Source organism: Rhinoraja longicauda, chromosome 9 (genome assembly GCF_053455715.1).
Source record: "Rhinoraja longicauda isolate Sanriku21f chromosome 9, sRhiLon1.1, whole genome shotgun sequence".
NCBI lineage: Eukaryota > Metazoa > Chordata > Chondrichthyes > Rajiformes > Arhynchobatidae > Rhinoraja > Rhinoraja longicauda.
The window spans coordinates 42,593,711-42,613,928 of NC_135961.1; positions in this window are offsets into that span (position 1 = coordinate 42,593,711).

Consider the following 20,218-nt stretch of genomic DNA (forward strand, 5'->3'; position numbering starts at 1 on the left):
TTAGCCTTACCAACATCTTGTGCAGCTGTGACATGTCCTTTAGACTCCTGTACTCGGTACCCTGACCGATGAAGGCAAGCAGGCAAAACCAGTTCTTTACCACCGTGTCCACCTATGTCGTCACTTTCATGGAACTAGGTACCTGTGCCCAAAGGTCATGCTATTCTACTCAGGCCCTTAAATATTTACTGTGCATGTTACACCCTGGTTTGTCCTAGCAGAATGCATTGCCTTGCATTCCTCTGAATTAAACTTCAAACTCCATTCCTCGGCTCATTGACCCGATTGATTAAGATGCCATTGTAATCAAAAGACGTACAGGTATGTAGGTTAATTGGCTGGGTAAATGTAAAAATTGTCCCTAGTGGGTGTAGGATAGTGTTAATGTACGGGGATCGCTGGGCGGCACGGACTTGGAGGGCCGAAAAGGCCTGTTTCCGGCTGTATATATATGATATGATATGATGATAGATAACCTTGTTAGTGTCCTTTGTACGCTACAATTTTGGTGTCTTCGACAAAATTACTAATGATGCTGCTTACATTCACACCATAAATATAAATAAAGAACAACAGTGGACCTGGCACTGATCCATATGGAACACCATTTGTTGCAGGCCTCCAAACTGAAAAAAACAAGCCTCTACCAGCACCCTCTGTTTCTTACCTAAAGTCAATTTTGTATCCAATTGGCTAGCATGCACTGGATTCCATGTGAATTAACATTCCAGAGCAGCCTACCATGCAGAAACTTATCAAAGGCCTTGCTAAACTCCACATAGACAATACCTACCAGACTGCCCTCATCAATCTTCTTGGTCACCTCTTCAAAAAAAACTCAGTCAACTTGGTGAGACACGATTTCCAAAGCACAAAGCCATGTTGACTATTGCAGCATACCGCAGCCCAGCGGCAACATACCGCAGCCCAGTGACAACATACCGCAGCCCAGCGGCAACATACCGCAGGCCAGCAACAACATACCGCAGCCCAGTGACAACATACCGCAGCCCAGTGACAACATACCGCAGCCCAGTGACAATATACCGCAGCCCAGTGACAACATACCGCAGCCCAGTGACAACATACCGCAGCCCAGTGACAACATACCGCAGCCCAGCATTGCAGCATATTGCAGCCCAGTGACAACATACCGCAGCCCAGTGACAACATACCGCAGCCCAGTGACAACATACCGCAGCCCAGTGACAACATACCGCAGACCAGCGGCAACATACCGCAGGCCAGCATTGCAGCATACTACAGCCCAGCAACAGACAGCAATAATGTGTGCTCTCATCAACGTGCTCTGAATGGAGTGGGCAAGGCATAGGTTTCTTGCTGCTCTGCTGAGTTGTTTCTGTGTCTAAAGTGGGTAAATCCTCCTTTGTCCTGTCCCACTCCACCTTTGGGGTTCCAGCAAATGCAAGAGCTAAATCTCTCTTTTCCTTGCCTGTGCCAGTTTCAGCAAATGCTATCAATTCACTGCCATGACCACAAAGCCTTTGCTGCTGGAGGGCGGTGTTTGTGGAGGACACTAAGAGGCAGCCTACATATGAATCAGGAACAGGGCCGCATGGACTATTGAGCCTGCATCAGTACTGAGTAAGATCACAGCATTGACTGCACGTTCCTGCCCAATCCCCATTATTTCAAGGCTCCTTTAGGCCGGTTATAGGCCGGTGAGCCTCACATCAGTGGTAGGGAAGATATTGGAGAGAATACTTTGATAAAGTCCCCCATGTTGGCAGATCCAGATGTTTAAGATGCACAGGTTAATACTGACTTGGTCATGTGGATTGAGAACTGCGTTGCTGATAGAAGGCAGAGGGTGAAGGACAATATTGAGGCTGGAGGTCTGTGAACAGTGGAGTTCCGCAAGGAACGCTGCTGCTTGTGATGTCTGTAAATGATTGGGAAGTAAACGCAGACGGGATGGTTAGTAAGTTTACAGATGACACCAGGATTGCTGGGGTCGTGGATGGTGAGGAAGGCTGCCAAAGTTTACAGGATATAGATCAGCTACATAAATAGGCGTTGAAATAACAGATGGAATTTAATCCAAGCTTGTGAGATGTTGCATTTGGCAGGTCAAAAGTAAAGGGAAAATATACAATTAATAGCAGAGCTTTTACCAGCATTGGAGGGGTCTTGGGGTCCAAGTCCATAAATCCTTGAAAGTGGCAACACAAGTAGTTGGAGCGGCAAAGAATGCATATGGTATGCTTGCTTTCATAGGTCATGCCATTGAGTTTAAGGGTCAGGAAGTCATGATGTAACTCTATAGGCCACATTTGGAGTATTGTGTGCAGTTCTGGTCACCTCATTGCAGGAAGGATGTGTGGGATTTGGAAATGGTTCAGAGCATGCTTACCAGAATGAGGTCTGGATTATGGGGCATTGGCTGAAGGGAGAGGTTGTACAGATTTGGATTGTTTTCTCTGGAATGCCAGAGGTTGCAGGGAGACCTGATAGAAGTATATAACATTATGAGAGGCATAGGTAGGGTAGACAGACAGAATTGTGTTTCCCAGGATGGTAAAAATCAAATACTAGAGAGCATAGCTTTAAGATGAGAGGAGCAAAGATGTGCGGGCCAAATGTTTTACACAGTGGGCAGTGAGTGCCTGAAACAGCTGCCGAGGGTGGTGGTTCAAGCAGATATGTTGGTTGCATTTAAAAGAGTTTTGAATAGGCATATTGTTATGGGGGGGATGGGGGTTGTGTGCAGGTAGATAAATGATGGTCTTGGCATCATGTTCGGCACAGACATTATGGGCTAAAGGGTGCTGTGCTTGTGCTATACTATGTTCAATGTTCTATGAATGCAAAACGCTGCAGATGCTGGAAAGTTGACATAAAAACGCAAATGCTGTAAGTACTCAGCAAGTCAGGCAGCATCTGTGGAGAGAGAAACAGAGGCATTCTTTCAAGTTACTGATCTTTCTTTGGAACTAGTTCTAATCGAGGGTCATGGACGTGAAATGTTTAATTTATTTCTATTTCCATAACCATTTGAGTGTTTTACAGCATCTGTTTGTCAATTTCAATCTTCCCTTAAGCTCAAACACCTTCCTAACTTTGGAATGCTAATGAATAAACTATCGGTTCATTAGCCACTGAAACGAGCTTTGCTCTCATTACCTCCCTGCCTGTGTCAATATTGTTTCAGACTCGCCACTGAGCCAGGAACCCCATTGAGAAAGATGGTCCACTGACCCAGAGATAGATGCCCACCTGATCTGGCACATTGTGAACCACCTGCTATTCTGTATCAACCTTTATACTGTAGAGTGCTAAACTAAAAACATGAACCATTGGAGCACACAGAGGTGGGCTGAGTGCATACGCATAACCAGGAAGAATATTCCTCCTTTACACAGATAATACCTGCCTTAAATTTCATGAATTTATACAGCAGAGAAACTGGCCGTTCAGCCCACCATGTTCTTGCCAACTAATGGACCATCTCAGTGAGTCAGGGACAGCATTGGGGGAGATCTTCCCCAGAACCAGAGATTGCAACTCAGGTGATCTCAAGACGCAGTGTTTCTTCCAGTGAGGTGGCGTGTAGAAGTGGTCTCCAGCTGGCAAGGCACACTCAGCTCTTCTGTCTCCACCATCACAGTGGCTACTGCACAGACAGAGCAGCATTGACAGCAGAGAAAACCTCCCAACGGGCTCACGTGCTTCCAAAGGTAACACTGCAATTGTATTTCTTCGATTAATGCTTTTATTTATCAGTGGGGTAGATATCATTACTAGAATGTTTAAAGCGTAGAACAGTACAGCACAGGAACAAGCCATTTGGCCCACTGTATCTGTGCTGGCCAAGGTGCCAATTGAAATCAACCTCAGCTCCCTGTATGTGGTCTATCCCCTGCCTGTTCATGTATGTATCTAAATGCCTCTTAAATGTTGCTATCACATCTACTTGCACCACTTCATCTGGCAGCGCATTACATGCATCTCCCGCTCGCTGCCTCATAGATCTTCTTCAAACGTTAAATCATCGATGAGTTTTTCAAGGCGGTGACGAAGGTGATTATCTTTAAATCACCTTAAACCAATGCCCTCTGGTATTTCTACCCTGGAAAAAAACCCTCTGAATACCTCCCATAAATCTGTATTATTCTATTAGATTCCCCTGAGCCTCCAGTGCTCTAAGAAAACAATCCAATCTTTCTAAATAAACAATCCAAATCCCCTCAACCTCTGACCTTCCAGAGAAGACAATTCAAGTTTGTCCAACCTCGCCTTACCGCTGTACCCTCCACTTCAGCCAACATCATGGTGAATCTCCCTGCCCCCTCTCAAAGCCTCCATATTCTTCCTGTAATGTAGCTACCAGAAATGTGTACAGTACCTCCTATGCCGCCAAACCAAAGTTTCACATACCTGTAACATGATGTACTTACTTACTTTTATACTCGACATCCCGACCAATGAAGACACATATGCCATATGCCTTCTTTACCACCCTTATGTTGTCACTTTCAGTGAATTACGTACTTGCCCTGCAAGTTTCCTCCAAACTTCAATGCTCCTGCCATTTCCTGTATATTTTCCCCTAACTATTGAGGATTGCTTAGAGTTTTAGTCATCCTGCAATAGGAAAGGCGTCATTTAGAAGGAAAGACTACAAAAAGTTATAGGGAGAGATTGGGCAGGCTAAGACTTTATTCGGTGGACTGAAAGGTGATCTTATAGGGTGTATAAAATCATGAGGGGCAGAGAAAGGGTGAATGCATACTGTCTTTTTCCTCAGGAAAGGGAATAAAAAACTCAGTGGTCTAGGTCTAAATGTGAAAGGGGTAAGGTTTAAAAGGGACCTGGGAAGCGACTCTGGAAAAGGTTGGATTGCATGGAATCCAGGAAGAGAGCTAACTAACTGGATACAGAATTGGCTGAATGGTAAGAAACAGAGAGTTGTGGTGGAAGGTTGTTTTTTGGACCAGAGGACTGTGAGTCAGTGGGTCTCAGGGGTCAGTTCTGGGCCCATTGATGTTTGTCATCTATATCAATGATTTAGTTGAGAATGTACATCGTTTGATTTGTAAGTTTGCAGATGACTCTAAAATAGCCTGTATTGCAGACAGTGAAGATAGTTATCAAGAATTGCAGTGGGATCTTGTTCAGTCAGGCAAGTGGGCTAAGGAATAACAAATGGGGTTTAATTCAAATAAATGGGAGGCGATGCATTTTGGGAACTCAAACTAGGGCAGGACCTTTCACAGTAAACAGTAGGGCTTTGGCAAGTGGTGTAGTGCAGGGGGATTTAGGAGTATAAGTACATATTTCCCAAAGTTTCCCTGAAAGTGGCATCGCAGGTAGATAGGTGGTGAAAAAGGCTTTCGGCATGTTAGCCCTCATCAGTCAGGGAACTGAGTATAAAAACAAAGAACTGCAGATGCTGCTTTGTACCAAAGATTCACACAAAGTGCTGGAGTAATTCAGCGGGTCAGGCAACATCGCTAGAGAATCATTTCCCTCCAGAGATACTTCACATTTGTCTGGATTAAATTCCATCTGTCATTTCTCTGCCTACATTTCCAATTGGTTTAGATCCTGCTAATTTCTTTGGCAACAGGGAAGTCCCAGCACCAATCCTTGTGGAACACCATTGGTCACGTCTGAATAACATTCCTCCACCATTACTCCCTGCCTTCAAAGACTGAGAATTTTGAACTAAGTCTCTATTGATTCCGTGTGCATTTTTCTTTTGGATCAGCTTAACATAAAGGATCTTGTCAAAAGTTTTGGTAAAATTCATGTATACAATGTCCACTGCCCTACCCTAAACAATTATCTTTGACACCACCTCAAAAAAAACTGCTCACGTTTGTAAGACTTGACTTCCCTCACACAGAGCCTTGCTGACTAGCCCAAATAAGTCTCTGCTTTTCCAAATGCAAGTAGATCCTATCCCTAAGAATCTTCTCTAATAATTTCCAATGTTACTTTTGTTTTACTTCATTGGATGGGGGCTTCCTGCCTAGGTCAGCATTTATTGCCTGTCCCTAATTACCCCAGGACCTACTGGCCTGATCAGGTCACTTAAGAGGGCAGTTAAGGCTAACTTCATTGTTGGGATTTGAAGTCACAACCAGCCAAGATTCCAGTAAGGATTCCAGATTGAAGTTGCCGAAGGGCATGCATTAAGCATATGGGACTTTTTATTATGACAATCCGCTTAACATTATTTCTTAACTCCTGATCTAATCAACTACATTTATATTCACCAGATGTTGTGGTGGGATTGCAGCTCATACGGTCTAAACCAACAGACCCCAGCCTGTAGGCCCATAAACTAACCACAATGCTGCCACCAGCGATGAAGTCTCTGACTTCTGACAACTCACTTTATCTGTCTATATCAGAACTCATTATTTATGCTGCAAGTCATTCATCTATGATATTGGCTTACATCTCTTTCCCCACTCCATTAATGTACCCTGCCCTGCTATTTGCAACATATCACACTTCTGTGTTGCATTCTAAAAGTGGCGGCAACAATAAGTCTCCCATGGCAACCCTGGATACTCAACCCAACAGATATTCAGACATTCCCTTTATCCTATCCATCCCTCACCACCTCCCCATTCCCCCATCTTCTATGCAACTTCAAACTAATCTTTTTTTCTCTTTCCCAGTTCTGATGAAGGGTATTTAACTTGAGAAGTTAACTCTGTTTCTCATGCTGCTGATTGTTTCCACCATTTTTTGGGGGTGTGGGGGGGGGGGGGGGCTTGTGGATGTACTTGTTTCAGATTTCCAGTATGCAGCACGGTTTCATTTTCATGCTTCCATTTCAGCTGCCCGTCGGGAAGGAAGCTTTAATGTAGCACCTTCTGTGATCTCAGGCTGCCCACTAAAATACTGTGGAGGTGTTGCCAACGTGAGAGATTGCAGCTGTCAGCACATGGATGGTTAGGTTCCAAGGGTAGCTTGATGATCTGTTTTAGATGTAGATGAGCATTTTAATATGAGACAGGACATCCGAAGAGCTTCCCACCTTTAAATAGCCCCTGGGACATAAGTGGGTCCCATTTTAGCATCTTATCCCAAAGACTCAGATGCGTCTTTCAGATGAATTATTAACCTGGGGCTCTGAATGTCACCTGAGCTGATGTAAAAGAGAGCACAGCTCTCTTGGATAAAGAGCAAGGCAGTTCATTCCTGTCCTCATGCAATACGCAAACAGCAGACTATCTGCTCATTATCACATCACTATTTGTGGCATCTTTGTGCCTCTAGATTAGCTGCCACATTTCCTGCAATGGTGTCTACACCTAAAATAAAAAATAACATTTAATTGGTTGTAAAGGCTTACATCAATTCAAGTATGTTGTTTTTTAATCACCCCATATAAGTAAACACAGTAGAGAGCCTTTTGATGATGACACTATCCCTTTAAAATGCCAATTAACAGAGGTCCATCGGGAGAAAACACATCAAATCAATTTACCAAGTCCAATATAAAACATAAGATGACTGTGAGACTGGTAATATTTAAAGAGCAATTTCTTTTTTGGTCATCAAATATGATTGCTGGTGTTCTATGTTCTATAATTAGTGCAATACAGTGTATTAAAAGTCCCCACACGAGTTATTAAACCAAACTCAAATATGAAATTATTAGAACTATGGCATTTACGGCTGGTGATCTCAGCACTGTTCACAGCTAATGGCCCCATTTGCTATTCATCTGTTTAAGAAATAAGTGATTGGAGGATGCCTGATCATATGGCTAAAAATACTTGTTTCTGAACTGGTCCTTAAACTACCACCAAATCCTACATATGAAACATTTTGATTGTCACTTCCACCCACAAAATTCATTACCCTTTCCCCTTCTTCCCTGAACCGTAGACTCCTTTACCTCTTTACTCCAGCTTCTTTGAACAAGTAGGATATCTAAAAGTCTCTAAATATCTAAGATGTCATATTGTTGCAGAACTCACACACTCCCCATTCTCACTTCAAAATCAGCACCTCTCAGTCAGCTGGAGGTTATCTGACTGTAAAGGACACTTTACACAGTGTAACCACTATACCCATCGCTCAGAAACATCTCCACCTCCAGATTCAGGGACAGTTTCTTCCCAGCTGTTATCAGGCATCTGAACCATCCAACCAACAACCAGAGAGAAGTCCTGAACTACTATCTACCTCATCGGAAACCCTCGGACTATCTTTGATCGGACTTTACTGGACTTTATCTTGCACTAAACATTATTCACGTTCTTCCTTTTATCATGTATCTGAACAGTGTGTATGGCTCGATTGTAATCATATATTGGCTTTCTATTGACTGGTTAGCCGCAACAGAAGCTTTTCAACGTATCTTGGTACATGTGACAATCAACTAAACTAAACTAAACTGCTCTGGACCGTCTACAACACGGTGGTGGCATCAGCCATCTTCTATGGAGTGGTCTGCTGGAGCAGCAGCATCTCAGCGACGGAAGGGAAGAGACTCGACAAGTTGGTCAGGAAGGCCAGCTCTGTCCTGGGTTGCCCCCTCGACTCAGTGCAGGTGGTGGGAGAGAGGAGGATGATAGCAAAACTAACATCGCTGCTGGACAACGACTCCCACCCCATGCAGGACACTGTCACTGCACTGAGTAGCTCCTTCAGTGACAGACTCCTTCACCCCAAGTGCATGAAGGAGAGATATAGGAGGTCCTTCCTTCCCGCTGCTGTGAGACTGCACAACCAGCACTGCTCCCAGCAGACGAGTCAACAATAACAGCTAAGAACACACGGAAAACTGATGACAATTTATGTATCTTTTATTTATGATGAATGATCTCTTGCTCTCTTGCTATCCACGTTGCTGCTGTAACACTGTAAATTTCCCCGGTGTGGGACGAATAAAGGAATATATTATTATTATTATTATTATTATTACTACAGGGTCATTTTGAACAGGAACTGCTTATTTTTTTATCCCCCTCAGTTTTCTTCTCCAAGCAACATGAATGTTTTGAACCCTGATCATTGCAGAATGAATTCTACTTGCATTGTTTAATAATCACTGAAGGGTCACCTTTGAAAGTCATTTGTAAAAGGCACCATATTAGCAGTGTCACGGGTCAGCAACACAATGCTAACAATATAATGGTATTTATTTCAAGGCCTATTGCATACAAACAATGAGGTTATGATGGATGAATAGATGTCTTGCTGGCCTTCATTGCATGAGGCATTGCAGGAGCAAGGTTGACCTGGTTCAGCTGGACAAGGTTTCTGTGAGACACCAAATGGAATTTGGTGTGCAGTATTGGTCTCATTATCGGAGGAAGGATGTTCTTGCTATGGACAGAGTGTAACTAGGGTTTACTAGGCTGATTCCTGGGATGGTGGGATTTGTGTATGGGGAGAGATTGGTTTGATGAATCTTACATTTCTGGAGTTGAAAAGAATGAAAGCGATTTTTATAGACCTGCAAAATACTTACACGAATAAATAGTTTAGGTGCATGGAGAATGTATCTAATAGATGAAATGTACATAATCAGGGGTTCCAGCCAAAACACATTCCAGCCATGAATAGCAAGGAACCCAGCACCAATCCCTGCAACAGACCACTGGTCACTGACTTCCAATCAAAAAAGTATCCTTCCACTATTATCCTCTACTCCTTCCACCAATCCAAATTTGTGTCCAGGTGGCTAGCTCACCCTGGATCTCATGTGATCCAACCTTCTGGACCAACCTTTTAGGCAGGATCTTGTAAAAGGCCTGGCTAAACTCCATGGAGACGACATTCTCCACCCTCCCTTCATTAACCCTCTCATCAAAACACTGTCAATATTGTGAGACACCATTTCCCACACACAAAGCCTGGTTGACTACCTCTAGTCCTTGTCTTTCCGAATGCCTGTCTCTCACAATCCCCTCCCACAACTTTCCCACCAGTGGTGTTAGGCTAATCAGCCAGTGGTTTTCTGGCTTGTCCTTGCAGTCCTTGCTTAAAGACTTTAGTCTTTCGGTTCTTCACCTATTGCTAAGAAAGATACAAAAATCTCATCGAGGGCCCCAGCAATATCCTCCCTGGCTCCCACAATGCCCAAGGCTTAATTTGTACCGGCCCCAGGGTTTATCCATGTTTATGTGCCTAACAACTGCCAATACATCTTTTGTGACATAGCTATCTGATTCTAGGAATAAATGCGAGTTGATGTTTTGTGAGGATCACGATGAAAGAAAAATGTATTATTACATGGAATTGCTTTGGAGACTGGTGGACCGATGAATATTTTGCACCCTGGACCACGTGTCAAGATCCAATGGTGACTAATGGCTGACTACTCCAGCATAACTAATCAGGGCATTAGCCATTTCCATGCAACCTATTGCCCACCAGTCCGTCAAGAGGGCAGGCTTGGGATGATGGCCATCATCTCCGGGGATGGTGTTTAATCCCAGTCCAAGATCCCTTCGCTTTTTCGACATCTTGTTACATTACAGCCTTATTTTAAAATGGATCAAATTCATTTTGTTTATCGTCAATCCACACACAATACCCAGAATGAAGAAGCGAAAACAGGTTTTTAGAAATTTTTGCAAAGTATTTAAAAATAAATAACTGAAATATCATATTTACATAAGTATTCAGACCCTTTGCTATGACACTCAAAATTGAGCTTATGTTCATCCTGTTTCCATTGATTATCCTTGAGATGTTTCTACAACTTGATTGGAGTCCACCAGTGGTAAAATAAATTGATTGGACATGATTTGGAAAGGCACACACCTGTCTATATAAGGTCCCACAGTTGACAGTGCACATCAGAGCAAAAACCAAGCCATGAAGACGAAGGAATTGTCCGTAGACCTCCAAGACAGAATTGTGTCGAAACATAGATCTGGGGAAAGGTATAAAACAATTTCTGCAGCATTGCAGGTCCCGAAGAGCACAGTGGCCTCCATCATTCTTAAATGGAAGAACGTTGGAACCACCATGACTCTTCATAGAGCTGGCCGCCCGGCCAAACTGAGCAATCGGTGGAGAAGACCTCAGACTGGGCAAAGGTTCACCTTCCAACAAGAAAACTACGCTAAGCACACAGCCAAGACAACACAGGAGTGGCTTTGTGACAAGTCTGTGAATGTCCTTGAGTGGCCCAGCCAGAGTCCGGACTTGAACCCGATCGAACATCTCTAGAGGGACCTGAAAATAGCTGTGCATCGACGCTCCCCATCCAACCTGACAGAGCTTGAGAGGATCTGCAGAGAAGAATGGGAGAAATTACTCAAATACAGGTGTGCCAAGCTTGTAGCGTCATACTCAAGATGAGGCTGTAATTGCTGCCAAAGGTGCCTCAACAACGTACTGAGTAAAGAGTCTGAATACTTATGTAAATGTGATATTTCAGTTAATTCTTTTAAATTACTTTGCAAAAATTTCTAAACACCTGTTTTCGCTTTTTTATTATGGTGTATTGTGTGTAGATTGATGTTTAAAAAATGAATTTAATCCATTTTAAAATAAGGCTGTAATGTAGCAAAATGTGGAAAAAGCGAAGGGGTCTGAATACTTTCTGAATGCACTGTATATTGGACTGGGATTAAACACCATCCCCAGGGATGATGGAGCAAGGACACAAGCTGGTAGGAAGATATGCAGGAATTGGTCATGAACGGGTCGACAGTAATGGCAATGTCGGGAAGCAGGGTTTGCAGGATCAGGTTTAGCCACAACACTCGATCACATTTCTTGCCATCTGAATCTTTCTTTCTACCTCCACTTCCACCATCCCAATGGCTGTCATCCAAAACAGGCAGCTCACTTTGTAGACCTTGATATGTTTGAGAGTCCTGAGAGAGTAGATGAAGAGAAACTCTGTTCATTGAAGGGTAGGTGTAGAACTCGAGGATGTGGAATAAAGGTGATTCACAAAATAACCAGAAGGAAAGAAGGAAAAATATTTTCCTGTAGCAAGTGATCTGGAATACACACCAGGGGAATGATGGAGACAAATTTAGTTGTTGTGTTTGAAAGGATAAGCAATAGATCGGGTAGACGCACAGAGCCTCTGGAATAGATCGAGTAGATGCACAGAGTCTCTTGCTCAGAGTAGAGGAATCAAGAACCAGAGGACATAGGTTTAAGGTGAGGGGAGAAAAATGTAATAGGAATCTGAGGGGTAACTTTTTCACGCAAAAGTTGGTAGGTTTATGGATGAGCTACCGAAGGAGGTAGTTGAGGCAGGTACTATCACAATGTTTAAGAAACATTTCGACAGGTACATGGATAGGACAGGTTTATAGGAATATGGACCAAATGCAGGCAGGTGGGACTAGTGTAGATGAAGCATGTTGGCCATTGTGGGCGTTGGGCTGAAGGGCCTGTTTCCACGCTGTAAGACTCTATGACTATGATTCTATGACACTTTAAAGCATTTGCAAGATTTAGAGAAGAGATCAGATGGATTGGACTAACTAGATAGGTTTTAGGGAGAGATTTGATGGGCTGAATGGCTTCTAACTGAGTTATACATTTTCTGTGGCAATATGTGTGTCTCCCTCACGGCTCTCAGTGCTAGGGAGCCACGTATCCAGCAGATGAGATGAATGGTTGCGTGCACAGAGGTATCAATCCTTCAGGTAGCTCCAGGTGCCTGACCAGAAAACAGGCAGAGATATCTGCCCTCTAGGAATGCACGTCTGGCTCTTTAATTTATTAGCATCATAAATCGACTCCGGTGCGAAGTGTGAAATATTTAAATGTAGTTAAGCAGGGAAATGGACAGTAGTGCTTTCACCACAGGGCTTTGAGCCCAGGAGCACATGTTTAGTACATTCCAAACAGTGAGGAAAATGTTTTACATTCATATCTTGAGCCAAATGAAGGCAACAGTCCAAAGAGAATGATTTTTTTATTTCCAAAAAATACATTTTATTCATAAAAATCTATACAAAAACAGTGCATAGCTTTCTTTACACTCATTGTGCTGTTCAATCTATACATTCATAGCATACTCGGATCTATACATAGTGGTACAAAGCACCATTATCACTCATACCGCCTCTTTCGATGATAGAAACTTTGTGTTTTATATGGGATCCAGCCCCTCACGTAGCAGCGGGACTCTCAACTGCAGTTCTTCCCACAAAGTCGTATTGGTTGCACCAAGCTTCAGGGCTTCTTTCAGCACGTACTCAAGTAGCCTGGAATGTGCCAGTAATCCCATTTTACTGGAAGATCAACAGGCATAGCAACCTGTCCATGCCAACATAAATGCCCCATCCAAGCAAGTCCCACCTACCTGCGTTTGGCCCATATCTCTCTAAACCTTCCCTATCCATGTTCCTGTCCAAATATTTGAATGTTATTACAGTACCTGCCTCAACTCCTTCCTCTGGCAACTCATTCCATACACCCACCACCCTCTGTGTGAAAAATATACCCCTGAGGTTTCTATTAAATCTTTTCTCCCCTCATCTTAAACCTAGGCCTCGTCTTCTCAATTCCCTGACTCTGGGCAAGAGACTCTGTGCGTATACACAATTTATTCATCTCATTATTTTGTTTACTTTTATAAGACAACCCATGTTGAAGCAATTGTCAAGGAAGCACGCTAATGCCTCCACTTCCTTAGAAGGCTTAGAAAGTCCAGCATGCCCCCTGAAACTTCTACAGATGCGCTGTAGAAAGCATTTCATTGGGATGCATCACAGCATAGTTTGAGAACAGCTCTGTCCGAGATCGCAAGAAATTGCAGAGAATTGTGGATGCAGCCGAGACCAACATACAAACCAACCTCCCGTCCATCAACTCCATTTACACCTCACACTGCCTCAGCAAGGCCATCAGCACAATCAAGGATGAGTCATACCCCGGCCACTCCCCCTTTTCCCCTGCCCCCATCACGCTAGAAGTATAGAAGAGTGAAAACGCACACCTCCAGATTCAAGGACAATTTTTTCCCAGGCAACTGATGCATTCCCACCATTTCACCCAGAGAGTTGAGAATCAGTGGATTTTTTCACCCAGAGAGTTGAGAATCTGTGGGGTTCTCTCCCACAGAAGCCAGTGGAGGCTAATTCACTGGATGTTTTCAAGAGAGAGTTAGATATAGCTCTTAGAGCTAACGGAATCAAGAGATATGGGGAGAAAGCAGGAACGGGGTACTGATTTAGGATGATCAGCCATGCTAGCTCGAAGACCCGAATAGCCCACTCCTGCACCTATATTCTATGTTTCTATGTTCTATGTTTCTCTGTTTACCAACACATGGTCATCTTTCAGCTTCCATTCTCTGGGCACCTCCCGCAGCTGACCAAGAGGGCCACCAAGAAGTGCGGCAAGTAAGGCCCAGCCTACTTACCAGCACCATTTTTCTACCTGCGTCTGCTACTCCTGCAATTTTGAATCAATACCAACATCTTTGATTAGTACGGGTGTCAGGGGATATGGGGAGTAGGCAGGAGAATGGGGTTAGGAGGGAGAGATAGATCAGCCATGATTGAATCATGTAGATTTGATGGGCCGAATGGCCTAATTCTGCTCTTATCACTTAATATCTTATGATCATCAAAGACCCAAATCACTCTGGGCAAGCTTTCATCTCGCTGTTACCATCAGAAGGAAGTACGGTAGCCAGTGAACCATTACCTCCAAATTCAAAACCAGCTTCTTCCCATCAAACAACAGGTTCTTGAGCCACACTGCACGACCTTAACCATAACCCCCTATCTCAGCACCTAACCTCCACGGACTCTTCATAGGCTGACTCTTCATACTTTGGCTTGCACTATAATGGTTTGGTTAGTTTGTATAAATGATAATTTATTGTAATATAGTTTATTGTATATTTATTTGTCGTGCCGTGTTAATGTGCCTGTAAATTCTGCAGCAAATAAAAAAATCATTGCTCTGTTCCCAATGTATAGGAGAATTAAAGGCTCTTGACTCATCACTTCTCATTGCAGTCAGATTTTCTTTAAATCTTTTTGCAGTTCTCTAGTCACTTTTCTGTAATGCAAATGTTACTGGCCACTTTTCAGACCATCCCTGAATGTTGCCTATGTTTTATTGCAAGGCATTGACTGTTTTATTTTCTGAAAAGTATTATCTGAAATACATTTCACGAAAGGCCAAGAAGCTAATTGAACAGTGACTTTCAAAAGGAAATTGAATAAATATATAGAACAGAAATTGCTGGGAGTAGGTCAGCACTATCTATGGCCAGAGAAATAGAGTTGATTTTTCAGTAAGAGCCCCTTTTGTTAAAATACATGTAAGTGGAATAGTGAAGGAACAGACTGGTGGTACACTGAACTGAGTTGGATTTTGAATTGAGTAGGAGGATATAACGAGGCTTCAAGTCATCTTAGATAGATTGCGTGAGTGGACAAAAACACAACAGATGCAATAAAGTACAGATAAATTTAAGGTATTCACTTTGGTGGTTTATTATTTAATCCGTTTTGGGAAGTGTTGATGTACAAATAGACTTGGTTGTCCTTGAACAGAAGTCACTGAAAACATACATATGGGAGCAGCATATTTGTGCAGTTATGTGCAGTTTTGGTCCTTTATAGTTACAAAAGTATATTCTTAGTATAGGACTGATGCAGGGTCTCAACCCAAAATGTTAACTTACATATTTTGTCCCCACAGATGCCACTTGACCTGTTGAGTTCTTTCAGTGATATGATTTTTGTTCTAGATTTTAGCATCTGCAGGGTTTTTTTGTCTTCATATTCTAATAACATAACATAACATAACAACACTTTATTGTCACTCGGCACAAACACCGAACGAAATTTCAGCAGCCACAAAACACAGTAAAAAAGAAAAGAACACAGGACACCCGACCCCAACACAAACATCCATCACAGTGACTCCAAACACCCCCTCACTGTGATGGAGGCAACAAAACTTCCCCTCTCTTCCCCCCGCACCCACGGACAGGCAGCTCGACCCCTACCGAGGCAACCGACACGCACAGCCCCCGCAAGGGGATGGAAGGCCCCGCGGCCGAGCGAGCCCCGGGCACCGAAACGTCCCGCGGCCGCACCGGGCGATGTTAAGTCCAGCGGCCGAGCCGCACCGGGCACTGAAACGTCCCGCGGCCGAGCCGCGCTGGCGATGTTAAGTCCCGCAGCCGAGCCGAGCCGCGCCGGGCGATGGAAGGCCCCGCGGGCGAGCTGCGCCCCGGGGAAGAGACCTAATAAAAGAAAGGTTTCCCCCCGCCCCACCCCACCCCACCTCACCCCCCCACCACACATACACAGCCAAAAACAGAAACAAAAACCATCCCAACACCAACACAAACAAAAAATAAGAAAAAAAGACAACAGACTGCCAGAGAGCCGCAGCCGTTAGGCGCAGCCAACTCCTCCCATAGAAAGAGTGCAGCAAAGGTTTGCCACATTGATTCCTGAGGACTGGCAGCACAGTGGCACAGCTGGTAGAGCTGCTGCCTCACTGCGCCAGAGACCCAGGTTCAGTCCTGACCTCGGACGCTGTTTGTATGAAGTTGGACTTTCTCCCTGTGACCGCCTGGGTTTACTCTGGGTGCTCTGCTTCTTCCCACATCCCAACGATATGCGGGTTTGTAGGTTAATTAATGAAAGTATCATTCATTCATTCTTTCATTGGCCTCTGCAAATTGCCCCTTGTGTTTAGGAAATGAATGAGAAAATGGGATAATATAGAACTAGAGTGAGTGGGTAATCGATAGTCGGCATTGAGTTGGTGCACCAAAGGGCCTGTTTCCATGCTGCATCTCTAAAGCTAAAATTAAGGTTGCCATGTGAGGAGCAATTAGATCAACTAGGATTTTACATCAGTCAATTGAGATCTATTTTACAAAATTCTTCCTGGGCCAGGTAGCCTGAGTGTGGGGAGGCTGTTTCCCCTAAGTACGGGGGCTAGAGTCGAGGGTCAGAATCTCAGGTCCCAAAAGATTTGGGACATAGATGAGATTTTTGTTTTACATAAAAATAGGTGCAGGAGGAGGGCATTCGGCCCTTCGAGCCAGCACCGCCATTCATTGTGATCATGGTTGATCATCCACAATCAGTAACCTGTGATCATCCACAATCAGTAACCTTTGACACAGAGGGCACTGAGCATGTGGAATCCATTACCAAAGGGAGCTGTAGAGGCCACTTCTTACGATGGAGATGGATAGATTTCCGCAGTTTGGGCAGAAGGAGGGAACATGGTGTTGAGAATATATTGTGTCGTGATCATATTGAAAGGCGCAACAGGTTTGAAAGTTGAATGACCTGCTTGTAAGTTCCTAGATTGCTATTAAAGGATTGTTCTTGCAATGACCCAGAACAGGTGTCTGAAGAAGGGTCTCGACCCGAAACGTCACCCATTCCTTCTCTCCCGAGATGCTGCCTGACCTGCTGAGTTACTCCAGCATTTTGCGAATAAATCGATTTGTACCAGCATCTGCAGTTATTTTCTTATAGGTCCGATTGATCTAATGGCCCCTTTGTGTGCGACACCATTCAGTGAAGTGGTGAAGTACAATTATTCTTTGCGCTCAGCGTTCTCACATAAGGTAGATGTGGTAGACACCTGTCTAACTGAAGAGGAGAAAATACATTGAGAGGTGGGATTTAACAAGCACAAAGCTCCCAGTACCCAGGTCTAACCCACTAGTTCACCATCTCTCTGATGCACATGGCGGGGTAACCCGATGGTGTCACAGCCCTTCGGTGTCTGGCGAGGAGCCAGCCGCGATGTTTCCTGACCACCCCCTTGTCTTTGCAGTTTCTTCCATTTCAAGTCTATTCTACAACCTCGACCTACTGGCTTCTCCTCCCCTTCCACCTCCTCCTCCCATCCGTTATCAGCCGCTGTTTGATGTGCGTGTCAGATCCTGCAAACGGCAGAATTCAGACGCCGCAGCTCCCTCCCGTCTCCCTCCCCTGCTCAAAGCTATGAGAGTTTGCATGCAGGGAGTATCAAACAGCGGGCGGGGGAAGGTTGGACTGCCAGGAACTGCAAGCCTTGGGAGCCTCTTCAAATAATCTCCAGCTATTTGGAGTAATTCCTTTGAAGATGAACATGCTCACTTAAATAAACACGCAATGATTAAATGGCAAAGCTTGCAAATTTATTTGGTGAGCTGCTGTTATGTGATAATCAAAACACGACAGATACGGAAATCTGAAATAAAAGCAGAGAATGCTGGAATTAGTAAGCAGATCAGGCTGCATCTGTGGAAAGAGAAACAGAGCTAATGTTTCCGGTCCAAGACCTATGGTCTGAATAGGGAAGACGATCACAGGAGGCTTGTTATGTGATTGTAGGGAGGACCTGCAGATGCTTGTTTAAACCGAAGATAGACACAAAAAGCCGGAGTAACTCAGCGAGTCAGACAGCATCTCTAGAGAAAAGGAATAGGTGACATTTCAGGTCGAGACTCTTCTTTAGACTGATCATGGGTAAGGGTCTCGACCTGAAACGTCGCCCATTCCTTCTCTCCTGAGATGCTGCCTGACCTGCTGAGTTACTCCAGCATTTTGTGAATGGGTATGGGTAGGGATTCTCCCATCTCTGTGAAATTGTTGACCGGACGGACAACAGTGCATAGGTATCCAGTAAATAGGTCTCTCCCGAGATGCTGCTTGACCTACTGAGTTACTCCAGCATTTTGTGTCTACCAGTAAACAGGTGAGCTTAGTATTCCGATCAATGAAAATTAATCAAATGCAGCAGACACTGGAAATCTGAAATGAAAACAGAAAATACTCGAAATACTCAGCGGGTCAGGGTGCATCTGTGGAAAGAGAACCCAAAGTTATCAACAGAAGAGGCCTTGACCTGAAATGTTAGCTGTTTCTTTTATCCACAGACATTACTTGACCTGCAAAGTATTTTCTGCCATTTCTGTTTTTATTTCAGATTTGCAACAACTGTGAAGAAAATTGAAAGACGGGTGCGCGTGTTTTTTACACAGAGAATGTAGGTGCCTGGAATGTGCGGCAGGGGTAATGGGGGAGGGACACATGACAGCAGCATTTAAGAGGCTTTTAGACAGGTACATGGATATGCAGGGTATGAAGGGACCTGGATCACATGCCAGCGGAGGGGATTAGTTTAACCGGGTATCATGTTCAGCATAGATATTGTGGGCCGAAGAGCCTGTTCCTGTGCTGTATTCATAGAGTCATACAGTCCTGTGACTCAACCTGCCTACGTTGCCCAAGGTGCCCCATCCATACCTTTTCCACCTGCCTGTGTTTGGCCCATATCCCTCTAAAACATTTCTATCCTTGCACCTGTCCAAATAGTTTTTAAATGTTGTCATAGTACCTGCCTCAACTACTGCCTCTGGCAGCTCGTTCCAGACACCGCCCTCTGTGTGAAAATCCTGCCCCTCAGGTTCCCATTAAATATTTCCCCTCTCATCTTAAACATGTCCTCTGGATCTTGATTCCTCTACTCTGGTTAAAGGACTGGATCTATTCCTCTCATGATTCTATGCATCACTGTAAGATTACCCCTCATCCTCCTGCGCTCCAGGAAACAAAGTCCTAGCCTGCCCAACCTCTTATAGCAACATAGAAACATAAAAGAAAGGCGCAGGAGTAATCCATTCGGCCCTTCGAGCCAGCACCGCCATTCAAAATGATCATGGCTAATCATCCAGAATCATCAGTACCCTTTCCCCCCATATCCCTTGATTCCTTTAGCCCTAAGAGCTAATTCTAAGGCTTTCTTGAAAACATCAAGTGAATTGGCCTCCACTGCCTTCTGCGGCAGAGAATTCCACAGATTCACAACTCTGGCTGAAAATGATTTCCTTTTCTCATTCCTAAATGACCTATCCCTTATTCTTAAACTGTGACCCCTGGTTCTGGGCTCCTCAAACATGGGGAATATTTTTCCTGCATCTAGCATGTCATATCATATCATATCATATCATATATATACAGCCGGAAACAGGCCTTTTCGGCCCTCCAAGTCCGTGCCGCCCAGCGATCCCCGTACATTAACACTATACTACACCCACTAGGGACAATTTTTACATTTACCCAGCCAATTAACCTACATACCTGTACGTCTTTGGAGTGTGGGAGGAAACCGAAGATCTCGGAGAAAACCCACGCAGGTCACGGGGAGAACGTACACACTCCTTACAGTGCAGCACCCGTAGTCAGGATCGAACCTGAGTCTCCGGCGCTGCATTCGCTGTAAAGCAGCAACTCTACCGCTGCGTTACCGTGCCGCCAATCCC